Genomic DNA, 26,345 nt, shown 5'->3' with positions numbered 1-26,345 from the left:
TTTTTTAATTTTTGTATTCTATGTTTTTTAATTTTTTATTGTTGTGAGCCGCCCTGAGTCCTTAGGGAGAAGGGAGGCATATAAATTTAATAAATAATAATAATAATAAGTCAACAGCCCTGTGAAAAACTGACCTCCCAGAATCTGACACAAGTACCACTTTATATATCCTTAATAAGACAATACCTGGAATACTGCATCCAGTTTTGGTCACCACATTACCAAAAAGATGTTGAGACTTTGGGAAAAGGACAAAGAAGAGCAACTGGAGACTAAAACATAGGAAGAATGGTTGCAGGATTTGGGTTTGGCTAGTCTAGAGAAAAGAAGGACTAGGGGTGACGTGATAGCAGTATTCCAGTATTTGAGAGACTGCCACAAGGAGGAGGAGGTCAATTTATTTTCCAAAGCACCAGAAGCCAAGACAAGAAACAGTGGATGGAAACTAATCAAGGAGAGAAGCAACCTGGAACCAAGGAGAAATTTCCTAACTGTGGGAACAATTAACCAGTGGAACATGTTGCCTTCAGAAGTTGTGGGTCTTTCATCACTGGAGGTTTTTAAGAAGAGACTTGGATAGTCACTTGTCTGAAATGGTGTAGGGTCTCCTGCTTGAGAAGGGGGTTGGACTAGAAGACCTCCACGGTCCCTTCCAGCTCTGTTCTGATTGATTGAAGTTGTGGCATTGGCATGATGACGTTGCCCTACGAGGCTCATCATGTGCCTCCCTTTTAACAATGTTCCGACTAAGAATCAATGTGTCCAGTTTCCAAAGCCTTCAGCTTAGCCAGTCCTGTCATCTGCTCTGACATCCTTCTCTTGATCAGTTATAGTTTGTTATTAGTCTTGGGTTGCAATTGGATTTCAGCGGGCTTCCTGTTGCTTTGGAATGAATAAAGTATGAACAAAGTGCCATCGCCTTCCCTCTTCGCCTGCCTTATTTATTCGGCTATCTGATCCATGTTGAATCTCTTGCTTTACATTTTGGTTTCTCTTTCCATGCTGCAATCTCCAACGGCTCAAGAACAAAATGAGGGCTGAACTGCAATGTCGTACTGTATTGAAATTTTCAGTTGACTGCACTGTCAAAAGATATTTCTACCAAACTGGATGACAGCAGACAGAAGAAGGCTGTCCTTGTGTCCTACTTTACAAAGGGCAACATTCTCTTTAAAGGTGTCGGGCTAGTAGTGCAAAGCTGGATTAGAGTAAAATGAGAAGAAAGAATCTTGAAATTGCTCTGCAATTAGGCATTAGTAAGGAGACTCTTACTCTCCATTTGTTGCTATGCATAAAAGGTAAAGGTAAAGGTTCCCCCGCACATGCGTGCTAGTCATTTCCAACTCTAGGGGCCGGTGTTCATCTCCGTTTCAAAGCCGAAGAGCCAGCGCTTGTCCGCGGACGTCTCTGTGGTCATGTGGCCAGCATGACTAGATGCCAAAGGCGCATGGAACGCTGTTACCTTCCCACCGTTGTGGTCCCTATTTTTCTACTTGCATTTTTATGTGCTTTCGAACTGCTAGGTTGGCAGAAGCTGGGATGAGTAACAGGCGCTCACTCTGTTATGTGGCACTCGGGATTCAACCCGCCAAACTGCCGACCATCTGATCGACAAGCTCAGCGTCCTAACCCACTGAGCCATGATGAAATAAATAAATGCCATAAAAACTTACCTTTTTCATATTCAGAAAGAAAACCAATGCAGCATCTCCTGCGTCTTCAATTCACTGCGGGATAACAAATTGGGAAAGTGCTGAGACGTATTTTATCTCCATTTTGTTCATGGCGATTCTAAGTTGGCGCCTTTATCTATTAGGTGACAATTAAAGGCTGATTTGTACTTTTGTCAGCCTTTTTTGAACAATGGGTGGATGTATAATGGGCTAATCTAATGTAGAGCAAGGTATGAAATTTCATTGCCTTGCATAATTTAGATCCCACATTTCCCCCAAGGATCAATGGTTTAAATGGGGTTTATCCTTTGTTTATTCTTGTATAGGCACTTCTGTTAGGTAAGTTGGATAGAGATGATCACCCTGCGAATTTCCATAATTAGTTTACACATACACATGGATATATGAGATTTTATTCATCCAGATAAATTAAAGCATGACATAATGTAACAGCTCTTCCTCCTCCTCCTCCTCCTCCTTCATCATCTTTGTCTGCTTCCTCCCCCCCATTCTTCCTCCTCATATATATATCCCTTCCTATAACATCACTGAGCCCCAAGGCCAGATAGCTCCTAAAGCTAAAGTACTATTACCAGAAGTGCAATGGCCTAGGACAGGGGTAGGCAAACTTGGCTCTTTTGTGATTCGTGGACTTCAACTCCCAGAATTCCTGAGCCAGCATGGCTCAGCATGGAAACCTCTCCCTTTCCCCTCAGCATGGCTGACTCAGGAATTCTGGGAGTTGAAATCCATGAGTCCTAAAAGAGCCAAGGTTGCCTATTCCTGGGCTAGCCAAACCCAAGTCCTGTCTCTAAGTTGATTCCATAATTCTTTTGTTTCTCTACCGATAACATTCAGTACTGTATTTCAAAATGAACCCTGATGTTCTCTGCTGAAAATGTTCCTATCAAGAAAACTGACAGTCTTTCTTCTTCTTTGAGTTAAGTCTGATCTTTGACTTCTTCGTCCAAGTCAGATCCAGGTCTGCCAAGACCTAAATGCCTAGAGAAGGACCATAGCTAAGTAGTAGAGCAGATGCTTCGCTTGATTAAACCATCCGGTTGTTAGAGACAGAGATCCCAATCTTTGTGGCGTCTCACAAACTTCCAAAGACCGTTACCAGATTTTAATTGTTCCTGTCACAGATAAGCACAGTCTTCACAACTAGGGAATAGTCACCATTAGCTGCATGTGGCTTTATTTTCTTTTATTTAATCATGTGCAATTCTTGGAGGCTGCCTGGACAAATCTCTCCAGTTTTGTTGGCAAGGTTTTGGAGAAGTGGTTTGTCTCCTTCCAAGGGCTGGTTGAGTGTGACTGGCTCAAGATTACCCAGCTGGCTTTGAGCCTCAGGTGGGATTAGAACTCAGTCTCTGAGTTTCCAGCCGGATGCCTTTAACCATGACACCAAAACTGGCTCTCTTTTTCATTCAACTTTCTCTCCTTAATTTAATGTTCTTTTTTTATAAATATAAATGAAATCAGGTTTAGCTTCTATCCCAGATGCCCAGGGACTTTTGGACTGCAGTCCCCATGTATGATATTTCTCAGCTAGGAAAAAAGTCTTCTTTTGCTTAATGTCTACGGAGATTCTCAGTCATCCAGGCCATAGTTGACCCAAAGATGCTTTTTCACGAGGCAACTGGACTTTCTTGTTTTTTCTTTGAAGACATTTCGCTTCTCATGCAAGAAGCTTCTTCAGCCTTGACTGGAGGATGAGGAATGGAAGGATTTATACTCCTTGCAGGCAGCTGGTCATTTGCATCCTTTTAGAGAGTCATTGAGGCCACTTGGAGGTTTATCTGTGTCATCAAGGTCACCTGAGTGGTGCAAAAGGACTGCGTTATAGACTGGAGATAGAGAATATCATATCCTCCCCCCCCCCTTCTGTTCTTTTATTTAAATCCTTGGAAATCTCAGGGAAGTCAGATGTTTAGATTAACAATTTGAAAAGCTTTATATAGCAGCAAGCAAGTCCTATAAAAGTGACCCTGAGATTGTGAGCCATTTCCTCTAACTGCAGAAGTGACAGAACTTAGGCTACCAATTCTGGGGGGGGGGGGGGAATTGTGAACTATTGTTATTACAGGTAATCATTATGCAAACAATTATGCAACTTCACAATTCACTGCCTGTTTTTTTCCTTTTCTTTTCTTCTGTCCAATTTCCTACTCCTGAATTTGAATGATTTGATTTTTTTTATTTTTTTCTAAAAAAAATGCATTGGGGACAGCACCATGACAAATATTAATTACTTCACATCGGTGTTTTTCAACCTGGGCTAGTTTAAGATATATGGACTTCAACTTCTGAAATTCCCCAGCTATACATGGGCACCCCTTCTCCCCAAAAAGTACTCATGACCTGGTTTTGAAGTTTCAATGGCTCACACACAAACACACACAGTCAGGAGATTGAATTTCAGGCATTTGGCAAGCAATCCACATTTATGGATGTTTGCAGGGTCCCGTGGTCACTTTTCTGCAATTTACAATGCTTTTGGGCAAAAATAGCCTTTACGTCCAATTTTGGACAAAAACGCCCAGTAGTGAACAATGGATTCTCTTAAGGGGCCGTGGTGGCGCAGTAGTTAGAATGCAGTATTGCTCTTCTGTCCCAGCCTATGTGAGTCCTTGTTATTCTCACAAGGAGAAACCCCTCTTTCAACAAGCAGGCAGGAACCACTAGAAAAACCAACCCTTTTTATTATTCACAGACCTGAGTCAATGTCCAAAGCAAACAACACAGTTCACAGAAACTCAATCCTTAACACGAACGGTTGCCTTTGGCAACCAGCACCTCCCACACCTTCCCTATTATAATTCAGCCAAGGCATGGCTTCCTAATGCCTTCTCCTTTGCCTTTGGAGCCACCCCATTGCATTCCTCTGTCCTACTCGCTCCTCTTTCGTGCATCCTGGATTTGTCCCAACTGTTCTTCATCATTGTACAACTGAGGCTCCCAGCACAGCTGTGTCTCAGCCTGAGTGTGAGTAGAGGGGCCAGGCTCCTTGTCAGACTGTAAGTCTTGGAGCTCCTCAGAGCCTTCCTCTGACTCTAATGTCACTCCAGGCCCCTCCTCCTCATCTGATTCCTCACACTCAGCTGCCAGATCCACTGACTGGTGAGGAATCACAACAGTTGCAAGCTAATTCTGCCAACTGCCAGCAGTTTGATCCTGACCAGCTCAAGGTTAACTTAGCCTTCCATCCTTCCAAGGTGGGTAAAATGAGGATCCAGATTGTTGGGGCAATAGGCTGACTCTGTAAACCACTTAGAGGGCTGTGAAGCGATATACAAGTCTAAGTGCTACAGCTATTGCTAACAACTGTGGCGTTTGCCTAATAATCACAGATTTACTTAATGACCATAATGATTCACTTAACAATCACTGTGAAAAAAGCTCATAAAGTCTGGTCGGTCGTGTGATGACCTCCTTTACAATCATCACAATGTGCAACGTGCAAATTCCATTTAAGTTTATAAGTCAAGGACTGCCTGTAATGCATAGGACAAGTGAGGCAGAGGGCTGAGATGGGCATCTATGGAAATTGAATAAATAAAAGAAAAGAAACAAGAGCTTGTAAACCAGTATGATTTTGTTTTTCTGCATCCTCATCTTTTAATACTGACTATAAATGTGATGCAGAAATAGTTTATCTTTTTTTAAAAAAAAAATACAGCCTGTGCATTTCTCAACCAAATGCAATACAGGATATAACACCAGCAAGGAAATAAATTACATTTCAGCTTTGGTTTTCCTGTGCAAGACTAATATAACTGAGCACTCAGCAGGCTTCAGCCTGCGATCAGCTTCCAGCTGAGATGAGTATGCTACAAAAGCCTCTTTTCATAGATGCCATGAAAAACTGCTAATATATATTTCCCTTCCATTACCATTTTGCCTTATTCACCTCTTTGACACAGAATCTTTGCAGGAGAGAAGCTGTCTGGCCAAAATTGGCTTGTCTGGATACACATGGAGATGGGATAGCAGAGATTTAAGTCTAAATTCTTCCAATTTACAGTGTCTCAAGTTGCACAGTGATAGTGTTGACACTCAAATTATCTAAGTCAGTGTTTCCCAACTTTGGCAACAGGAAGATGTATGGACTTCATCTCCCAGAATTCTCCCAGCCAGCATCTTCAAGTTGCCAAAATGGAGAAACAGTGAGTATTGTGGAATGGCTACAGAGCAAAAGGCCAACTGGAAGTCTATTTTATCATCAGCTTTTTTCTTTCTGTCCTAAACTGCCACATTCAAAAGAAAATGCAGTAAAAATAACAATTTAAAACTGTTACCCGTAGTTTCCGGCGTATAAGACTACTTTTTTAACCCATGAAAATCTTCTCAAAAGTCAGGGGTCGTCGGACTTCCGGTGGCTGCGCGGCGCCGGAGACAGCCTTCCCGGGCTGCCCGCGGCTCAGCTGAGCGATTTTTGCCCGAAACAGCGCCGATCAGCTGTTCGGGCGAATTTGAAGCCCCCTCCTCAGGAGAAGAGGAGGGGGTGAGGCCCCAGGTAGGGGTCGAGTTCTCCGGGGCCGCCTGAGCTTGGAGCTTGGGCGGCTGAAGGATTGAACTCCCCCGTAGCCTGGGTTGCTCCCAGCTGGTCAGCGTCTCTGCTCCGGATTTCTTGGAGCAGAGCCAGGCATCTGCGACCACCCCTGCCTGAAGGAAGGACTATGGATTAATAAGAGCAGGCAGAGCGGTACAAGAGGAAAAGGTGAAGAGGATTATTTTATTTTACTCTCGAGCTTGATGGACTTTTTAAATCTAAAGTGAAAGTGCGTCACAATTGAAAGTAAAAGATGGCGGCTAAACCTCCCCCTAAAACTCTTCGGAGCGGTGGAACTTCTCCGGTGCAACAATCATCATTGCAGGCGTTGCATCCTCCTGATGTATTGACACCGAAGGACTTACGAGATGCTCTTGAAAAACATGCCCAGGTAATTTTGGAATCAATGGGTGATAAATTTGCACAGATGGAGGAGAAATTGGAGAAATTGGAGGAGAGAATGGAAGAGAGGATGGAACAGAAGTTCAGTGTGATGAAGGTAGACATTTTGTCTTCAGTGCATAAAGTGGCGGAATGTGTGGAAGATTTGGATGAAAAAGTGGAAGATTTGACTCAAAAGAATGCCATATTAGAAGCAAAAGTATTGGAGAATGAAGATTTAAGAGACAAAATGGAAACAGAATTGAGTCTTGCTCAATATTACCAGATGCAGTTTGCTGTTAGAATCAGAGGCTTGAAAGAGAATATTAAGGAAGATTTAAAGCAGCTGGTTTCTGAGGCTCTCGAAGTGGTATTGAATCAGCCAGCATCTGAAATAAGAGGAGGTATGGATAAAGTGTTTCGTGTGAATTCATGGATTGCTAGACAGAGAAAGTTGCCTAGAGATGTGGTGGTTTACTTTGCAAAAAGGGAAATTAGAGATGAAGTTATACAAGCTGCCTATGATGCTAAAGTTGTGATTGCTGATCAAGAAGTCTTGGTTCTAAAAGAAATTCCTCCAAAGATTTTAAGGAGAAGGAAGGATTTTACATTTCTTGTGCAAGAGCTCAAGCAACGAGATATAAGGTTCAGATGGGAGATTCCAGTTGGGTTGATGGTGATGCATGAAGGTAAAAGGTACCGGCTGGTTACTGTGAAGCAAGCGCGTGATTTTTACAATAACGTTTTAAAAGCAACCCCATTAACACTTCTGGAAGCTGCAAAGGGATCTGGAGAAGGAGAACATCAAGAGGCTGAAGCAGAGGAAAATGGTGCTGGAGGAGATCAAGCCATAACTTCTTTGGATGATCCTAGAGAGCAAAGGGTAACGCGTGCTGCTTTAAAAGGATCAAAAAAAATAAAAGAACAAGACCAGCAAAAGTCTTTGGTACTTCCACAACGTACTTATAGCCAAGCAGTGGGAGGAGCACGGCCGAAAGAAGATAGTCCTATCAAAGCAGTGCTCCAAGAGCTTTGGGAGGATATGCATGGCAACTAAATTTTTAACCTGGAACGTTAATGGACTAAATTCACCACAGAAGAGGAAGAAAGTTTTTCAATATTTAAAACAATTCAAGATAGATGTTATATGTTTGCAAGAAACGCATATTAGGGTTGTGGATCAAAAGTATTTATCGAACTCAAGGTTGGGTACGCAATTTGTTGCTTCTGCAATGAATAAGAAAAATGGAGTGGTTGTTTATGTTAAAAGTGCCTTAACAGCAGACTTAATTGAAGCAGATAAGCATGGAAGATACGTTACGATAGAGCTGCTGCTAGAAGGTAAAAAGACGCTTTTAGTTGGATTATATGCTCCTAATCAACAACAGGCTGACTTTTTTAGTTTACTTCATACAAAGCTTACCCAGTTGGATTATAAATCTTTTATTTTTATGGGGGACTGGAATGGTGTTTTGGATGTACAGATGGACAGGGCTGGAGCTTTTAAGCGCGTCCCAAGTCATGCTAGACTGCCTAAATCCTTTTTTGAAATGAAGGATGACTTGGAACTGCGAGATATTTGGCGCGAGAGACATTTGCAGGAGAAGGATTATACTTTTTATTCTGACAGACATCAATCTTTTTCTAGGATTGGTTTTATTTTGTTGACTAATGATTTTTTTTAAGGACTAAAAAGGTGAAGATTTGTGCAAGAACTATCTCTGATCATAGTCCAGTTTGGCTAGAGATTGATAAGGAGAATAGAGACAGGCGCTCGTGGCGCGTAAATGAGAATTTGTTTAGAAATCAGAGAAATGTGGAAGAATGCAAACAGCGGATGAAGGATTTTTTCGAAATTAATATGAATAAGGGTACCTCTATGGATATGGTTTGGGATGCTAGCAAGGCCTACATGAGAGGGGTGTTGATATATATGAATAATAAACATAGACGTGCTGTGGAAGCTAGGAGGAAAGATCTGGAGAATGAAATAAAGGAAAAAGAAAAGGCTTTGATTTTGAATTCAGAGGATGTGAAGACTAAGGAGGCTATTAAACTGTTAAGAGGACAATTTGATAAATTAATGGCTGACCAAGTGGCAACCAATTTGCGGTTTGCCAGGCATAATACTTTTTGCAACGCTAACAAACCAGGTAGATGGTTAGCTTATAGATTGAGGAAAAAACAAAGGGCTTCTAATATAGACAAAATTGAGTATAAAGGAAGGGTTGTGTTTCAACAGGACCTTATCAAGGGTGCTTTTGTGGATTTTTATTCTAAATTATATGCTAAGGAGAAGATTAATGAAAAAGACATTGATATATATTTGGAGAATGCTAGCATCCCGGTTCTTACGCAAGTACAAAAAGAGGAGATTAATCAATTAATTACAGAAGAAGAAATTTTTACAGCAATTAAGGAATTGAAGGTGGATAAAGCACCAGGCACGGATGGTTTGTCTGCGGCTTACTACAAAAATTTACAACTAGAGATGATGAAACCGTTAAAGGAACTGTTCCAGACAATCCAGAGGGGGGGGAAAGGTGCCACCGTCTTGGAGAACAGCTTTTATTTCTTTGATTCCGAAGGAAGACCAAGATGCTACTCAAGTTAAAAATTACAGACCAATATCGCTTTTAAATACAGATTACAAGATATTTGCTAAGGTTTTGGCTAATAGATTGATGAGGGTTCTGCAACAGGTGATTCATGGGGACCAAACGGGGTTTATTAGTGGTAGGCAAATGAAAAATAATGTGAGGCATATAGTTGATGTGTTAGAGTTTTTGGAAAGGAACAACCAGATCCCTGCGGCGCTAATTTTTCTAGATGCTGAAAAAGCTTTTGATCAATTGAATTGGCAATTTTTGATGAAAGTTTTAGATAAAATGGATTTTGGGGAAAATTTTCTACAACCGATTAGGGCATTATATCAAAAACAAACTGCCCGAATCATAGTTAATAATAGTCTGACAGAAGTATGTAATATTGAGAAGGGCACAAGGCAAGGGTGTCCGTTATCGCCCTTGTTATTTGTGTTAACATTAGAGATATTATTGGTTAAAATACGGAATTCGGAAAAAATTAAGGGGATACAAATTAGAGATCAGGATTATAGATTGAGAGCATTTGCAGATGATCTGGTTGTTACAGTGACCCAGCCAGAGAACTCTGTTGTGGACCTCATGGAGATAATAACACAATATGGGAAGGTTTCTGGATTTAAAGTTAATATACAGAAAACTAAAATTTTGGCCAAAAATATGACAGTTTCGCAAAAGGCTCTCTTAGAAGGATTAACTGGATTTGAGATTGTTAAAAGGGTTAAATATTTGGGGGTGCTTTTGTCGCCCTCTAATACAAAGTTATATAAAAATAATTATGAAAAATTGTGGGGGAAAATTCAAAAAGAATTGGAGAGTTGGGGAAAATTGCAATTGTCTTTGTTGGGACGGATTGCAGCAGTGAAAATGAATGTCCTGCCTAAATTTTTATTTTTATTTCAAATGATACCGATTCTTAAGAAAGATTCTAATCTGGAGGAATGGCAGCGAGGTATCAATAAATTTGTTTGGGCAGGGAAAAGGCCACGAGTTAAACTTAAGATTATGCAGGATACTCGTGAGAGAGGTGGTCTCAAAATGCCTAATTTTAAACTATATTATGAAGCTGCTGCATTAGTAGGAATAAGTGATTGGATTAATTTGTCACAAGAGAGATTATTAAATCTTGAGGGCCACGATTTGTTGTTTGGCTGGCATGCATATTTGTTGTATGACAAGAAGGTAGACAATGTGTTTAGAGTGCATATTTTAAGACAGGCATTGTTGAGAGTTTGGAAGAAGTATAGACATAAGTTAGACTGCAAGATACCATTGTGGGCAATTCCAAAACACGCAATAGAAAATATACATGCTGGCTTTAAACATGATGTGACTACGTACAAGGAGATCCTAAGCTTGGAAAGAAATGTTTGGTGTTTGAAATCATATAGCCTCTTGCGAGAAGAGAAGGTTGTTCAAAATTGGTTTCAATATACTCAGTTACGGGCCAGGTGGAAAGAAGACCAGAAAAATGGATTTACAATGACTGATGAAAACTTGATAAAGCAAATCAGAAATCAGGGACCAGCACATATTAAACGGATATATCTTGCGTTGATAGAGATTGATTCAGAAACAGAACTTGTTAAGGATTGTATGATAAAATGGGCCCAAAACATCCAGGAAGTTATTACAATGGACACATGGGAAAAGATTTGGGTGAGGAATGTAAAATTTACACAAGCTCAAAATCTAAGAGAGAATTTTTACAAAATGTTTTATAGATGGCATTTAGATCCTAAAAAGCTTGCAAGTATGTATCCGAATTATCAGCCTAAATGTTGGAGGTGCGGTGATGAAGACGCAACATATTTTCACATATGGTGGACTTGTAAAAAGGTTAAGGCCTTTTGGATAAAAGTCTGGTGGAACATGCAGAAGATTTTTAAACAGAGGATAAAGTTTTGTCCGCAACTTTTTTTGTTGGGAATAATTGCAGATGCTACAGTTGTGGACACTAAGTTGATGTTGAATTTAATTACGGCAGCAAGACTTTTGATAGGTCAGTACTGGAAGAAAGAGGAACTGCCGACCATAGAAGAGTGGACTTTAAAGGTTTCCGACCTGGCTGAGATGGCGAAGATTTCGGCCTATTTGAAAGATCATTCGCAAGAACGCTATATTATGGAATGGAGAAAATGGATTGAGTTTATCCAGAACAAGTATAGGGTTAAGAAGTTTCATGTAGCATTTGAATAAGTCTTCTTTCTTTTCTTCTTTTTCTATTTTTGTTTTTCTATATATATTTAATATATATATATATTATCCTATATAAGCTAGAGAGTGATGGATTTTAGAGTTTATGGATGTTAGTATATGGTTGTTTATGATTGTTTTTTTTATATACCTTGTATTTAGCTCTGGGAAGTCGGGGGGGGAGGGGGGGAGGGGGGAGAGGTAGGGGGGAGGGAGAAAGGAGGGGGAGGGGGGATTTTTAAAGGAAAAATTGTATGTTAAAACTTTTTAATAAAAAAAAAAAAAGTCAGGGGTCGTCTTATACACCGGGTGCTGAAAATTTAGGGACAGGGCTGGCTGGAAAACCTGGAGCGGATCTCCCATTTAGTCTGCGCAGGGAAAGCGGGACCAATTGGAGAAGAAGCTGCAGTCTGTGATTTTTTACAGGCTGGGGTCTGGGCGTCTTTCTAAAGTTGAAGAGCAGCTGTAGTATATCCCAACTTGAAAGGCAGGTGGGGAAGGCAGCAGCCAGAGCAGCGGCTTAGCTCTAAGGACACATTTGACTCAGGAACTGGGCGGGCTGGCTGGAAAACCTGGAGCGGATCTCCCATTTGGTCTTTTTTTTAAAAAAATCCCATTTATATCCTGCCCTTCTCCAAAGACTCAGGGTGGCTTACAATTTAAAGCACAAATCAATGTGCTTAGCAATAGCCTTCATTCTGTGTATATGCCTGTTTATTAGGGCTTTCACCCCCCCCCCCCCAGCAGCATTATTACAAAGTCAGCTTATTTCCCCCAACAATCTGGGTCCTCATTTTACCTACCTTGGAAGGATGGAAAGCTGAGTCAACCTTGAGCCTGGTGGGATGCGAACCTGCACTAATTGCAGGCAGCTGGTTTTACGTAAGGCTCTGCGCAGGGAAAGCTTTAGAGTGAATTAGGAAAAGTGAAAAAGTGAATTAGGAAAATAGGGAACGGTTGCTGGAATTGGGTATGTGTAGCTTAACGAAGAGAAGGGTGAGGGGTGACATGATAGCAGTGACCCAATATCTCAGGGGCTGCCACAAAGCAGAGGGAGCCAAGCTATTCTCCAAAGCACCTGAAAGCAGGACAAGAAGCAATGGATGGAAACTAGTCAAGGAGAGAAGCAACCTAGAACTAAGGAGAAACTTCCTGACAGTTAGAACAATTAACCAGTGGAACAACCTGCCTCCATAAGTGGTGAATGCTCCAACACTGGAAGTTTTTAAGAGGAGACTGGACAGCCATTTGCCTGAAATGGTATAGGGTCTCCTGACTGAGCAGGGGGTTGGACTAGATGACCTCCAAGATCCCTTCCAACTTCTTCTTCTTCTTCTTCTTCTTCTTCTTCTTCTTCTTCTTCTTCTTCTTCTTCTTCTTCTTCTTCTTCATATTATTATTATTATTATTATTATTATTATTATTATTATTATTATTATTATTATTATTATTATTATTGTTATTATTGTTATTATTATTATTATTATTATTATTATTATTGTTATTATTGTTATTATTGTTATTATTGTTATTATTGTTATTATTATAGTTTAATCCACTTGCACTGTTTTATGTTTACATGTTTGATGACAAACAGCCTTATGTTTATAAGTGACAGTTTTCCTACTAAGCACCTGCATGTCATAAGCATTTGAATTAAAATTACCATATTAAAATCAAATCTGATGTTTTTTAATTTTTATTTGGTGTGCGTTGGAAGAGGGGTAGTCTTATACGGTGAGTATAGCCCAAACCCTATAATTTAACAGGAAATGTAGGGGGGTTGTCTTATACACCCAGTCGTCTTATGCGCTGGAAAATACGGTACTTTCTAACACAGCAGGGATGGACAAAGCCCACACTTAGTGTCACATGGAGCCTAAAGACCTTGTTTTGGGATCTTGGAGACTAAAGTAGAGAAAAGTAAAAAAAAATAGAATTCTTAATTTTGTCTGATGTGGTCTAGTGGCTAAAGAACCGGGCTAGAAGGTGGGAGGTCATGAGTTCTAATCCCACTTTAGGCATAAAGCCAACTGAGTGACTTTGGGCCAATCACCAGGACATTGTGAATTCTAATCCTACCTTAAGCATGAAAGCCTGCTGGATGATTTAAATATGGGTTCAGGCCAAGATGTACTGACTATGTGATTCACACAAGGATTAACAACATTAATAGCAACAAAGGAATCTGGCCACTGTGCTAAATGTCAGAGAATTGCACGTGCTAGGATCCTGACAGATCCCAGTCATTCTGAGACTCATGTTCTCAATGGAGAACTTTTGTTTAACAATAAACCTAAAGAAATGGTCATAAATATGTATCCATCAGTCTTTTCCAGCTATGTCATGTGAAATATTTTTTTTATTTTTTTTAAAAATTCCATTTGTATCCCGCCCTTCTCCGAAGACTCAGGGCGGCTTACAAGCTTAGCAGTAGCCTTCATTCTATGTATATGCCTGCTTATTAGGGCTTTCACACACAAACCCCAAGCAGCAGTATTACAAAGTCAGCTTAATTGCCCCCAACAATCTGGGTCCTCATTTTACCTACCTCGGAAGGATGGAAGGCTGAGTCAACCTTGAGCCTGGTGGGATGCGAATCTGCACTAATTGCAGGCAGCTGGTGTTACTTAAGGAGGCATTAGCCCACTGCTCCACCAAGGCTCTTGACCACCCTTGGAATACGGTATCCAATTTTGGTCCACCATGATGTAAAAAAGATGCTGAGACTCTAGAAAGAGTGCAGAGAAGAGCAACAAAGATGATTGGGGGACTGGAGGCTAAAACATATAAGGAACGGTTGCTGGAATTGGGTATGTCTAGTTTAATGAAGAGAAAGATGAGGGGTGACATGATAGCAGTGTTCCAATATCTCAGGGGCTACCACAAAGAAGAGGGAGTCAAGCTATTCTCCAAAGCATCTGAAGGCAGGACGAGAAGCAATGGATGGAAAATAATCAAGGAGAGAAGCAACCTAGAACTAAGGAGAAATTTCCTGACAGTTAGAACAATTAACCAGTGGAACAACCTGCCTCCAGAAGTTGTGAATGCCCCAACACTGGAAGTTTTTAAGAAGAGACTGGACAGCCATTTGTCTGAAATTGTATATAGGGTTTCCTTCCTGTGCATGAGGTTAAATTAGAAGACCTCCAAGGTTCCTTCCAACTCGGATATTCTGTTCTGCCATTCCAGCTTCCAAATGGGCAGTCCCCCGCACTTCCAACTCAAAGGCCTCCCATGGTAAACATGTGCTGTGATTTTGTTAAAGAAAAATGGAAGACAGTGGGTAAACACAGCAGCGTTTCTTGCACAGAGACATGTTCCCCTTTTATCTTTTCCTCCTTAGCAATTTCACACGTCTTGCCTACCATCATCGTTTAAACCAAAACAAACATCACCAGAGGTAAAAATGACCCAAATTGTCCCTTCTCTTCAGAAAATAGGACATTGCCTATAATTGCATTCTCCTGAATATTATCCCTGCATGAACCAAGATTTCATACTGCAGTGTCAATTATTTTTCTTTATTATAAATTTGCTTGCCCAGGAATACTTAAAATTCCAGGCTACAATCGCAGCCTAGTTATCACAGATAGGGATCTGGGTCCAAAAATTACAATGGGCCTGAAGCTCCCAGAATTCAGTGTGCTTTACTTCTTTCCTTTGGCTTTCCAATACAGCACTTCCTCCCAAAGTCTGTAAAGCAGGGGTGTCCTACTTGGCAATTTTAAGACTTGTTGACTTCAACTCCCAGAATTCCCTAGCCAGCAAAGGTAGCTGGGGAATTCTGAGAATTGATGTTCACAAGTCTTAAAGTTGCTAAGGTGGGAAACTCCTGCTGTAAAGCAATCCAAAAGAAAAAGGCAGATAATAAAATTCATAGACACATGAGATATCTCAGGGGCAGGCAACCTCGGCTCTTTTATGACTCATGGACTTCAACTCCCAGAATTCTGGGAGTTGAAGTCCATGAGTCATATAAGAGCCGAGGTTGGCTACCCCTGACATATACTGTAGTTATTACCATTGGGATATAAATTTATTTCTGAATCCAATTGGAAGTGCTCATTTTGTCCAATTAAGCTGATTATGGCTTTAGTAAGTAGGACTTGATGACTATCATGGGTGCATGCCCAAAGGCAGTGAAAGCCTTCTGAGGACATTGAGGCTTTAGCAGGTAGATTGTGGGTGCAACCTGACAACCATTCCCAGGCCAGTTGGCAAGCTATGACTTGCTTTTTTAGATCTGGGAAAATATATATCCTAATCTAATCTAATCTAATCTAATCTAATCTAATCTAATCTAATCCAATCCAATCCAATCCAATCCAATCCAATCTAATCTAATCTAATCTAATCTATCATCTATCTATCTATCTATCTATCTATCTATCTATCTATCTATCTATCTATCTATCTATCTCCTTCCTTCCTTCCTTCCTTCCTTCCTTCCTTCCTTCCATCCATCCATCTTTCTCTTTCTTAAAATTGTGCTAATTTTGGTTGGATGGAATTCCAAGGACAGCATGAAGTCATGGCAAGCTTGACTATTTTCATCCACAGAGGAGTATGAAACGTCCATCATTGCAAAGATCATATCGGGTTTTGTGCACCATCTCAAGTGCTATATTCCAAAACAGGATTTAAAGAGTAAACCGTGTGTGAAGCATCCTGCAAAGATTAAGGCTAATAACTTTGACCTTGCTCACTTGGAATAACTCAAAACTGAAAAAGATACTGCTACTGAGGGATATCCTCTGGTGAATTGTTGGAACGTTTTTTGGAGGATGGTGCCTTAAAGTTGGTATTAACTGCTGGCAGATAACTAGACTAGTCCCTGCAGATTTTTTTTGGCAAGGCTTTTGGAAAGTGGTTTGCTCTCATCTTCTTCCTAGACTAAGAGAGAGTGGCTGGCCCAAGGTAACTCGTCTGGCTTCATGCCTAAGGTGGAGCTAGAACTCTCAATCTCCTGGTGATTGGCCCAAAATCTCACACCTGGTTTTTCTGTCTAAGGTGGGACTAGAACAAGGGTAAGCAACCTTGGCTCTTTTATGACTCGTGGACTTCGTTGAAGTCCATGAGTCATAAAAGAGCCAAGGTTGCCTACCCCTGGACTAGAACTTACAGTCTCCTGTTTCTACCTTGGTGCCTTCACCACTACACCTAACTGTCTCTTACTGAAGCGGTACTTTCCTGATGTGATTTATGGTCTACTGTTCAGTTCATCCTGTTTGTTATCTTATTCAAAAATCTAAACAAGATGTTACCAGAAAGGAGATCTCCTTGGAGTTCCTATTCTTTTGGGGAACGGCCACCTAGTCTAAACACCAGTTCCTTTTGCACATCTTTTATATCTTGGCTGTTCTGCTTTCTTCGATCTTGGACTGATCTCAAGAAGCTGAGTAACATTTGACCTAATTAGTATCTGGATGGGACACCAACCAAGAAATTGCAGGCTGTAGCCTAGATTGGGAATTTAGAAAAATTTGCCAGGAGAAAGTAACAGCAAACAAGTTCCATAATGTTGCCAACAAAACTATGAGGACACATCTGTTATAATATCACCAGCCGATGCACTGACTTCAAGTGTGACTTTATCTATTTTATTTTATTTTACTTTATTTTATTTTACATTATTTTATTATTTTATTTTATTTATTACTCTGCTAGTCATTGCCAACTCTAGGGACACTGCTCATCTCCATTTCATGTGGCCAGCATGACATCATGGAGCACTGTTACCTTCCCACCAAAGTGGTATTTATTTACTTGCATTTGCATCCTTTTGAAATGGTTGGGACTAGTTTGTTTTGACCTGGTTGGCAGGAGCTGTGGCAAGTACAGGAGCTCACTCCATCGTGTGGTGCTCTGGTCTCAAACCAGGGCTGCCGGCTTTCCAGCCAACAAGCCCAGCATCTTAACCGCTGAACCACTGTGCCACTCCTTTATTTAGATGAGACTATGCAATATCCTAAAAGGGACATGATGGCTCAGTGGGTTAGGACGCTGAGCTTGTCGATTAGATGGTCGGCAGTTTGGCGGGTCGAATCCCGAGTGCTGTGTAACAGAGTGAGCGCCTGTTACTCGTCCCAGCTTCTGCCAACCTAGCAGTTCGAAAGCACGTAAAAATGCAAGTAGAAAAATAGGGACCACTCCGGTGAGAAGGTAACAGTGTTCCGTGCGCCTTTGGTGTCTAGTCATGCCGGCCACATGACCACGGGGACGTCCTCGGACAAGCGCTGGCTCTTCGGCTTTGAAACGGAGATGAGCACCGGCCCCTAGAGTCGGAAACGACTAGCACGCATGTGTGGGGGAACCTTTACTTTTACCTTTATGCAATATCCTTTATTCAATTTTCTGTGATTTACCCATGGTTTTAATTCTTGTTTTTCTTTCTGGCTTTTTTAAAAAAAGACTCCTTGGATTTATTTTTTCAATCAAATTTGGTCTGCTTCCCTTTCCGCTATGATTTTAACAGCTTGGATTTATAACTTGCATTTTTGACATGTTGACTTTCCACGGTTTTGTCTTTACAGTTTTGTTTCTCTTTAATCAACTTAGGATTTTATTTCCAAACAATTCCGGGAAGGGGATAACTGGAGTAGAGAAAGAGTAGAGAAACATATACTGTAGCAGCTGGGCAGATTTCTGCTTCTACGATACTGTCCCAAAATTTGTTCTCAGAGTAGAGATGATCAGTCACCAGCAGAAGTCTAGCAATGTATTCACCCTATATTTCCCCTATATTTATATCTAAATGCATCATGTATTTTCATATTAATACTTAATGGCTGTGGATTACAGCTATTGAAATGAAATGCTGGTAATAACCCAAGAAGATACAACTAGCTGATGTAGAAGGAAACAGACCATGCATTGCAGTTGAGTTGGTTTTAATTATAGTTTTTGCCTTCCACCTGACACAAACAGTTTTGGCTCGGTAGCTAGATATTCATAAAGCCAGCATCTGCAATTATACACAAGCCATGGTCTGTATTTGATTAGGGTTGGGCAGTGAAAACAGCCAATATTTCCATTCACATTGACTCACATGCACTGGAGAATATCATGGGTTTTTTTTAAAAAATAATATCCTCCCTTATTAGCAAAACTTCTATTGGGATCACGAACCTTCAGAGAAAAGATGTTTAATAGCAAACAGACATTATACTAAACACAGAAGCAGAAGAATATGAAACCTCACAGGAATTAGTTCATTGCAGAGAGGTGGGTTATTTTTCTAAGTAACAACTGAGATAGCAGGAGGACCACGTCTATAATTGGTCATTGTCTTTTACGTTTGAAAATGAGGATCCCCGATCCAGAAAGGAAGAACTTCTATAATGATAATAATCAGTGCTTTTTTTCTAAAAAAAAAAAAAAGGTGCCGGAACTCTCATCTTGGTGGCCGCAGGAGGCAGGGGGGCGGGGGGAGCATTGCTGCAGTCATGGGTGCGAGGGGTGGTGGTGGTGGGCTGCCCCCGCGTCTGGAGCTAGCGTGGCTGGTGCTGTGAGAGCAGCGGGGCCCGCAATATATGGCGGGGCTGTGCGGGGCAGGCGGCGGAGGCGGTGCGGGCCAGGCGATGCAGGGCGGTCACTTAGGCACGCAGGGCGAGGCAACGGTGGCACAGGTCCAGCACCAGGTAGGTCACCAGCCTGGCTGACACAGAGGAGCACAAGAAAGGAGTGCACATGGACTCTGCAGAACCCACCTCCCACTCCTTGTCCTCTCTTACCTAGGTGAGATGGTGTACTTGGGCAGCAGGGAGGGATGCAAAGTTCCTGCCAAATCGCCTTCACTGCAGACAACTTGCCAGTGCAACATTTGCCAGCCAGGTCTTTTGGCACACTCAGCAGCAATTCCTATTGGCTTTCAAAAGCCAATAGGCTTTTGAAAGCCAATAGAGGGAGTAGCATAGCTTGTGCAAAAGCTTTTTTCTTTTTGTGCCAAAAAGGGTGCCGGAATGCCATTCTGAGCATTCTACAAGAAAAAAAGCCCTGCTTTTATGTTTTAATCTTATGATTTTAAAAATATTGTAAGTTGCCCCAAACTTTGCCAGGTGCATACAAATTGCATACAAATATTATATAATCGGTAAATAAAGGTAGAACATATGTTAAATATACATCAAATGATAATATGCTTCCCTACAAAGTCAATTCTTGCTCAATGACAGACCAAGGAGTTAACTCAGAAAGGCAAGAGGAAAATCTAGAAGAGGTCTGTGCAACTTGTAGAAGGGAAAGGCCCACACTGATAAATTAAAAATCTTTGTGGTCTGCAAAGGAATGCTGGTGGGCTAATCAATGATTTGGTGACTAGAGGAGCATCTACAGTGTTGGAGCTTGTGGTCATGGTAAGCCATGGAGGCACTAGGCAACATGACTTTCAGGGCAATGGTGGTGATTTTATTACTTAAAAAAAAGTCTGTGCTCTGTCCAAGGGTACTTGGTAGGCTGCATGTACAGGCCTGGTCTAGAATTTATTTTGGAGCATTCAACTATCTAGAGCAGGCATGTCAAACTCATTTTGTTTGAGGCAACTTCTTATAAAAGAATTGCCATTAATTTGTTTTAATAAAATAATTTAAATCAATTTTTCACTTGATTTAAAATTAAATGAATTATATTGGTTGACAACGAGATTTTTTTTTTAGTACAATTGCCAAATGCAAGAAACTGGTTTTAGGTATATGTGTGCACTAATTATTTCAACACCAATACATTTTAACAACATATTCCATTTGTAAATGAATGCAAATGCAAATTATACATTTTTTGTGCAAAAATAAAACAAAATAACAGATTTAAGAGCTCTTATCATTAGTTATCCTTAGATAAAAAATAATTCCATCATCCAAAACTTTGTTACACTGTATTTAACGAACAGATGCTTTGGGATTAAAAAAAAAGACTGATTACATTTGATTGTGTATCACCATGGCATTAAAACAAAATTTGAACAGTGTATGAAAAATAAAGGTTCCCTAAATGTCTGCTGGCTATATCTATACATTTTACTTGATAGCATATCACATATAATTGAAGATTATAATTAGTTGCGTGTGCACCTTCAGCAAGTGTGATGTATTTGTGCTGGCATTTCTAGGCCTCTTTCCAACCACATCCAGAAAATTTTGTAACAAACATTGGAATTCTCAAGCCCATGTTTGGTATTTCCCAGCAATCTGTTACTGGAAGGAAAAAGCAACCCCTTCTGTGTTACTGATCCCAGAGAAGCATTTGCATGTATGCAGGTATCCTTAGGGTGCCATAGTTATGGATGAAAAATATTGGTTGCAAAGTTGTCATTTCTGGATGTAATACAGATTTTTTGGACTTATTTTTCTTTCTTTGCATGTTTGATATTTTTAAAATGGCATATGCTACTGACTACACTTATGCACATATGTAACATCTTTTGCTAGGATACATGACCACTGCTTTTCCGGAATGTGAAAAGTGAAAGATTGTGACTAAACAAAATTTTAATGTACAGATAATACCACCAGAAATTATTTTAGTCTTTTTAATAAATGTTGTTATTGATGTTAACCTCACCATGGAAAACATCATATATTGTTATGTATATACTAGATTAATTATTTAAAGACTGAAGTGCAACATAACTGCTAAGCTTGTAAGCCGCCCTGAGTCTTTGGAGAAGGGCGGGATATAAATGGAATTAAAATAAAAAATAAAATAAATAACTAGATTCTAAATAATCTATTTTTCAAAACACACAACAGTCCAAACAGTAAAAGTAAAGTCCAAATTAAGAACATTTGATTCTTAAGAATTGTTTAATTTAAAGTGGTTTAGTTGTAATAGATGGTTATAGATTCAAAATAGTTTTCAAGAGTCTGTACAAAAGATATTTTTTTTCTAGCATCAGCTAAATTAGACATATTACATTGAGAAAAATGTTTGATGTCATTACAGAGATGTTAACAGAGGAAATAATTATTTTGTTATCTAATTTTACCTTCCAAAAGACTGAAGCAGATGAAAAATGTGAGGTTCTTTCCTGTTGGCTTTTCTTAATTAGCTGTTTTAGATTCTAAAAGTTTAGTTCCCAAAGAAGTAACCCTGTAAATAACTTTAATGTACTCCTGTAGGGCAGGCTCTTTTATGACTCAAGGACTTCAACTCCCAGAATTCCTGAGCCAGCATGACTCAGCTTGAAAACCTCTCCCTTTCCCCTCAGCATGGCTGGCTCAAGATTTCTGGGAGTTGAAGTCCATGAGTCATAAAAAAGGGCCAAGATTGCCTAGCCCTGCAATAAGCTTTCAGACGGAGCTTTTTTTTTTTTTTTTGCAAACAAAAAAATGCCAGAACGCTGTTCTGAGCGTTCTATGAGAAAAAAAGCCCTGATAATAATGATGATAATAATAATAATAATAATCATAATAATAATAATCATAATCATAATCATAATCATAATCATAATCATAATCATAATCATAATCATAATCATAATCATAATCATAATCATAATCATAATCATAATAATGTTGGAAGGGACCTTTTAGATCATCTAGTCCAACCCCCTGCTCAGGCAGGAAACCCTATACCATTTCAGACAAATGGCAGTCCAGTCTCTTTTTAAATACTTCCAGGGTTGGAGCATTCACCACTTCTGGAGGCAGGTTGTTCCACTGGTTAATTGTTCTAACTGTCAGGAAGTTTCTTCTTAGTTCTAAGTTGCTTCTCTCTTTGACTAGTTTCCATCTGTTGCTTCTTGTCCTGCCTTCAAGTGCTTTGGAGAATAGCTTGACTCCCTCTTCTTTGTGGCAGCCCCTGAGATATTGGAACACTGCTATCATGTCACCCCTTGTCCTTCTCTTCATTAAACTAGACATACCCAATTCCAGTAACTGTTCCTTATATGTTTTAGCCTCCAGTCCCCTAATCATCTTTGTTGCTCTTCTCTGTACTCTTTCTAGAGTCTCAACATCTTTTTTACATCGTGGTGACCAAAACTGGATGCAGTATTCCAAGTGTGGCCTTACCAAGGCATTGTAAAGTGGTATTAATACTTCACGTGATCTTGATTCTATCCCTCTGTTAATGCAGCCTAGCATTGTGTTGGGTTTTTTGGCAGCTGCAACACACTGCTGGCTCATATTTAATTGATTGTTCACTAGGACTCGGAGATCCCTCTCACAGTTACTACTATTGAGCAAGGTGCCACCTATGATCTACCTGTACATTTGGGGGGTTTTTGCTTAAGGGTAGAACTTCACTTTTTTCACCATTGAATTTCATTTTGTTATATTATTATTAAGTAAATTTTATTATCTCTGGTAATGTGAAAAAAGTTGTGATACATAGTGACATGTCACATGACATGGCGAGTTTGTCACCCATGCTCTATTTGGAATTACTTCCTTACATTTTCTGACAACATATTTTAGTGGTCATCCTTGACTTACGATCACAACTGAGCCCAAAATTTCCACTGCTAAGCAAGACAAGTGTTAAGTGAATCAGGCCCCGCTTTATGACCTTTTTTGCCACGGTTGTTAAATGAATCACTGAGGTTTTTTTAAGTGAATCATGCAAACGTTAAGGAAATCTGGCTTCCCCCCTTGACTTTGTTTGTCAAAAGCTCCCCGAGAAGGTTGCAAATGACATTCCCAGGACACGGGGACGCTGTAACCATCGGAAATATATGCCAGTTGCCAAGCACCAAAAGTTTGATCAGGTGACTGCAATGGAGTGCTGCAATGGTCATAAGTGTGAGAATTGGTCGTAAGTCACTTTTTCCAGTGATGTTGTAACTTTGAACGTCATGAAATGAATGCTGGCAATTCTGAGTTATTGCTTCTCTTGCTTCTAAATATCCTATTTCACATGCTTCCAGGTCTCTTCCAGCCTTCACAATATATTCAGGCTGCACCCATAAAGGAGAATATTTGTAGCTCAGGGTTGAAATGAGGAGTCCTTAGTGCTCGCTGAGCTTGGTGGCTTTCTTGCAGACATTTCATTAAACGAACTAGGTAAAATCTTCAGTGCTAGGGTCATATTCAAGCTGTCCCAGTCTGGCATCACCAGAGCATCACCAAGGCAGCTCTTTGTGGTTTCTTCCATCTGCTCACCTTTTGGCAGAACAGTAAATTGTACGCCACACATTACCTTCTTCAGCTACAATTTCCTTAACCCACTACTCTGCAGTCTGCTCATTTGGCATCAGTCTTTGGGATAAACAGCTTATCTGGCGAAGCAACAGCAGCTGACTGGCTCAGGATGAAGAAACTCTAGGCCAGGGGTCTTCCAACTTGGGCCTTTTATGACTTGTGGACTTCAACTCCCAGAATTCCTCAGCCCACATGCCTGGCTGAGGAATTCTGGGAGTTGAAGTCCACAAGTCATAAAAGGGCCAAGTTTGAAGACGTCTGGCCTAGGCACATCTGGAGCAACCGACTTTATCAGGATCCTGGCTGCCTTCATGGAAGCTGATATGCTTTGTCATTTCTTGTTACTCTTTCTAACCCAATACCACATTAGTTTTAGGAAAAGGAGGTCAGGCCTCTTTCCCTCTATCCCGCACTGGAGTAACTCTCCAGAAACTGGACAGAATGGGGACAACTTTGGTGGGGAGGGAGAAGCCAATCAAAGAGAAATTGAGTTCAAAATTGGGCTGGATCTAGCTCAGAGAGGCAGAGGAAAAGATTCCAAAAGAAAATTGGCTCATAAGGTCTATGGAGATTCTCAGTCATCCAGGTCACAGTTGTCCCAAAGGTGCTTTTTCTAAAGGCAACTGGACTGTCTTTGTTTTTCTTTCAAGACATTTCGCTTCTCTTTAACCTTTATATATTTCCCAGGTCATGGGCTCCTTCAAGGAGGAAGGAATGTAACAGTTGTTGTCCACACTGAACTGCAAGGTCATTCTGAACTCAAAGTCTTCCTAATTTAATATTTTTATTTATTTATTTTTTATTTTAATTCCATTTATATCCCGCCCTTCTCCGAAGACTCAGGGTGGCTTACAAGCTTAGCAGTAGCCTTCATTCTATGTATATGCCTGCTTATTAGGGCTTTCACACACACCCCAAGCGGCATTATTACAAAGTCAGCTTAATTGCCCCCAACAATCTGGGTCCTCATTTTACCTACCTCGGAAGGATGGAAGGCTGAGTCAACCTTGAGCCTGGTGGGATGCGAACCTGCACTAATTGCAGGCAGCTGGTGTTACTTAAGGAGGCATTAGCCCACTGCTCCACCAATACTTTCGTTCTCTTGTTTGGTCACCCTCCTCTTCAATTTTTTTTCTTTTATCAATTCTGAAATCCCTTGCATCAGGATATAGTTCAGGCACTTCCTGGCCTTTTCTTTTGCAAGTTTGATGGGTGCACGTGTTGCCCCCGAATTAATTTTTGCATTCATCGTAGCTGCCCCTCGCCTGGCCGGGTTGCTATAAGTTTGCCTCTCAATCCAAAGCCATTTCTAAATGGGCTAACTGGAGGGTGTCTTCTGGGAAACTCCCACATCCCTTTTCCTTCCTTGGGCTGAGATAACTTTAGCATGACTATTATCAGGGCTTTTTTTGTCATAGAACGCTCAGAACGGAGTTCTGGCACCTTTTTTGGATGGAACCTTGTAGGGTAGGCAAGGCAGGTTGTATGACATGTGTGAGTTCCGGCACCTTTTTCTTTTACAAAAAAAAGCACTGACTATTATTCAAATTTTTCCTTCTGTCTCCCGAGATCCGTTCCCACATACCATTACAGAGCACACTCTTCCTTACACCCTTTTTGGAATCAGGTTGACAGAATTACTAAGAAAATGTTGGTTCTTAAAGACACATGCATTGCACCGAGTTATATCCTCACTACTTGGAATTTAACATGTGCAGAACAAAGATGACTTTTCCGTGCTCTTCTAACAGTGAAAAAAATAATCCTTTGAAGATGGAAAAATACCGCAATTGCAGATATAAAGGATTAGATTTCAGAGCTGCGTGAGTCGGCAATTTTTGAGAAAATTATGTTTGATTAATCAGAAAGTGGCACATTATCTTTCTCCTTGGAAAAAAAATCTCTTCAACGGATTTGATCAGCACTGAAAATTTAGATGTCTTTTTTTGGAAGATTTACAAAATAAGATAAACGCAGGACATTGTTATAATTAGATTTGGGGAGTTATTTGTATGTTCTTTTTATGTATTATTGTCTTTTTCTTTCCTTTCTGTTTGTGTATGCTAAAATGTTTGCTTTTCTTTTATGTTATGTTTGAAAATTAATAAAAAAGTATCTGCTTAAAAAAGGGGACATTTGGGGGAAAGGATGAGTTTAAAAAACTCAAGATGGCAGTCACGCCTACATGAGTGAAGTCCCCACCCGTTTTGTCATTCACCAACAAATATAAAATGGCTGGAGCTTCTGTCAGAAAGTCAGGACCTTACAGGTAGTAAGGCCTTATGACAGGGGTCTTCAAACCTGGCAACTTTAAGACTTGTGGACTTCAACTCCCAGAATTCCCTGGCTGGCTGAGGAATTCTGGGAGTTGAAGTCCACAAGTCTTAATGTTGCCAAGTTTGAAGACCCCTGCCTTATGACAACAATTGAGCCCCACATTTCTGTTGCTAAGCGAGGCAGTTGTTAAGTGAGTTTTGCCCCATTTTACGACCTTTCCTGCCACAGTTGTTAAGTGAATCACTTCAGTTGTTAAGTTAGTAATAGGATTCCTAAGTGAATCTGGCTTCCCCATTGACTTTGCTCATCCAAAGGTCGCAAAAGGGGATCACATGACAATGGGACAGTGCAACTGTCATAAATATGAACCAGTTGCCAAGCATCCAAATGTTGCTCACATGACTATGGGCATCTTGCAATAGTCATAGGCGTGAAAAACGGCCATAAATCACTTTTTAGTGCTGTTGTAACTTCAAATGGTCACTAAACGGATGATTGCAAGTCGAGGACTCCCTGTATT

General features: G+C 40.4%; 1 long non-coding RNA gene across 1 annotated transcript in view; it reads right to left on the bottom strand.

The window, feature by feature from the left end:
• Positions 1-2,954: 2,954 nt before the first annotated feature.
• Positions 2,955-26,345, bottom strand: part of LOC308665473 — a 48,323-nt gene continuing 24,932 nt past the window's right edge. The window contains exon 3 of the long non-coding RNA XR_014025906.1: positions 2,955-3,493. This is a non-coding gene — a long non-coding RNA (uncharacterized lncRNA). The remainder of the gene's footprint in view (positions 3,494-26,345) is intronic.

The sequence above is a fragment of the Vipera berus genome, assembly GCF_964194415.1.
Source record: "Vipera berus genome assembly, chromosome: 3".
NCBI classification, from domain to species: domain Eukaryota; kingdom Metazoa; phylum Chordata; class Lepidosauria; order Squamata; family Viperidae; genus Vipera; species Vipera berus.
This window is presented reverse-complemented; position numbering and strand designations above follow the sequence as displayed.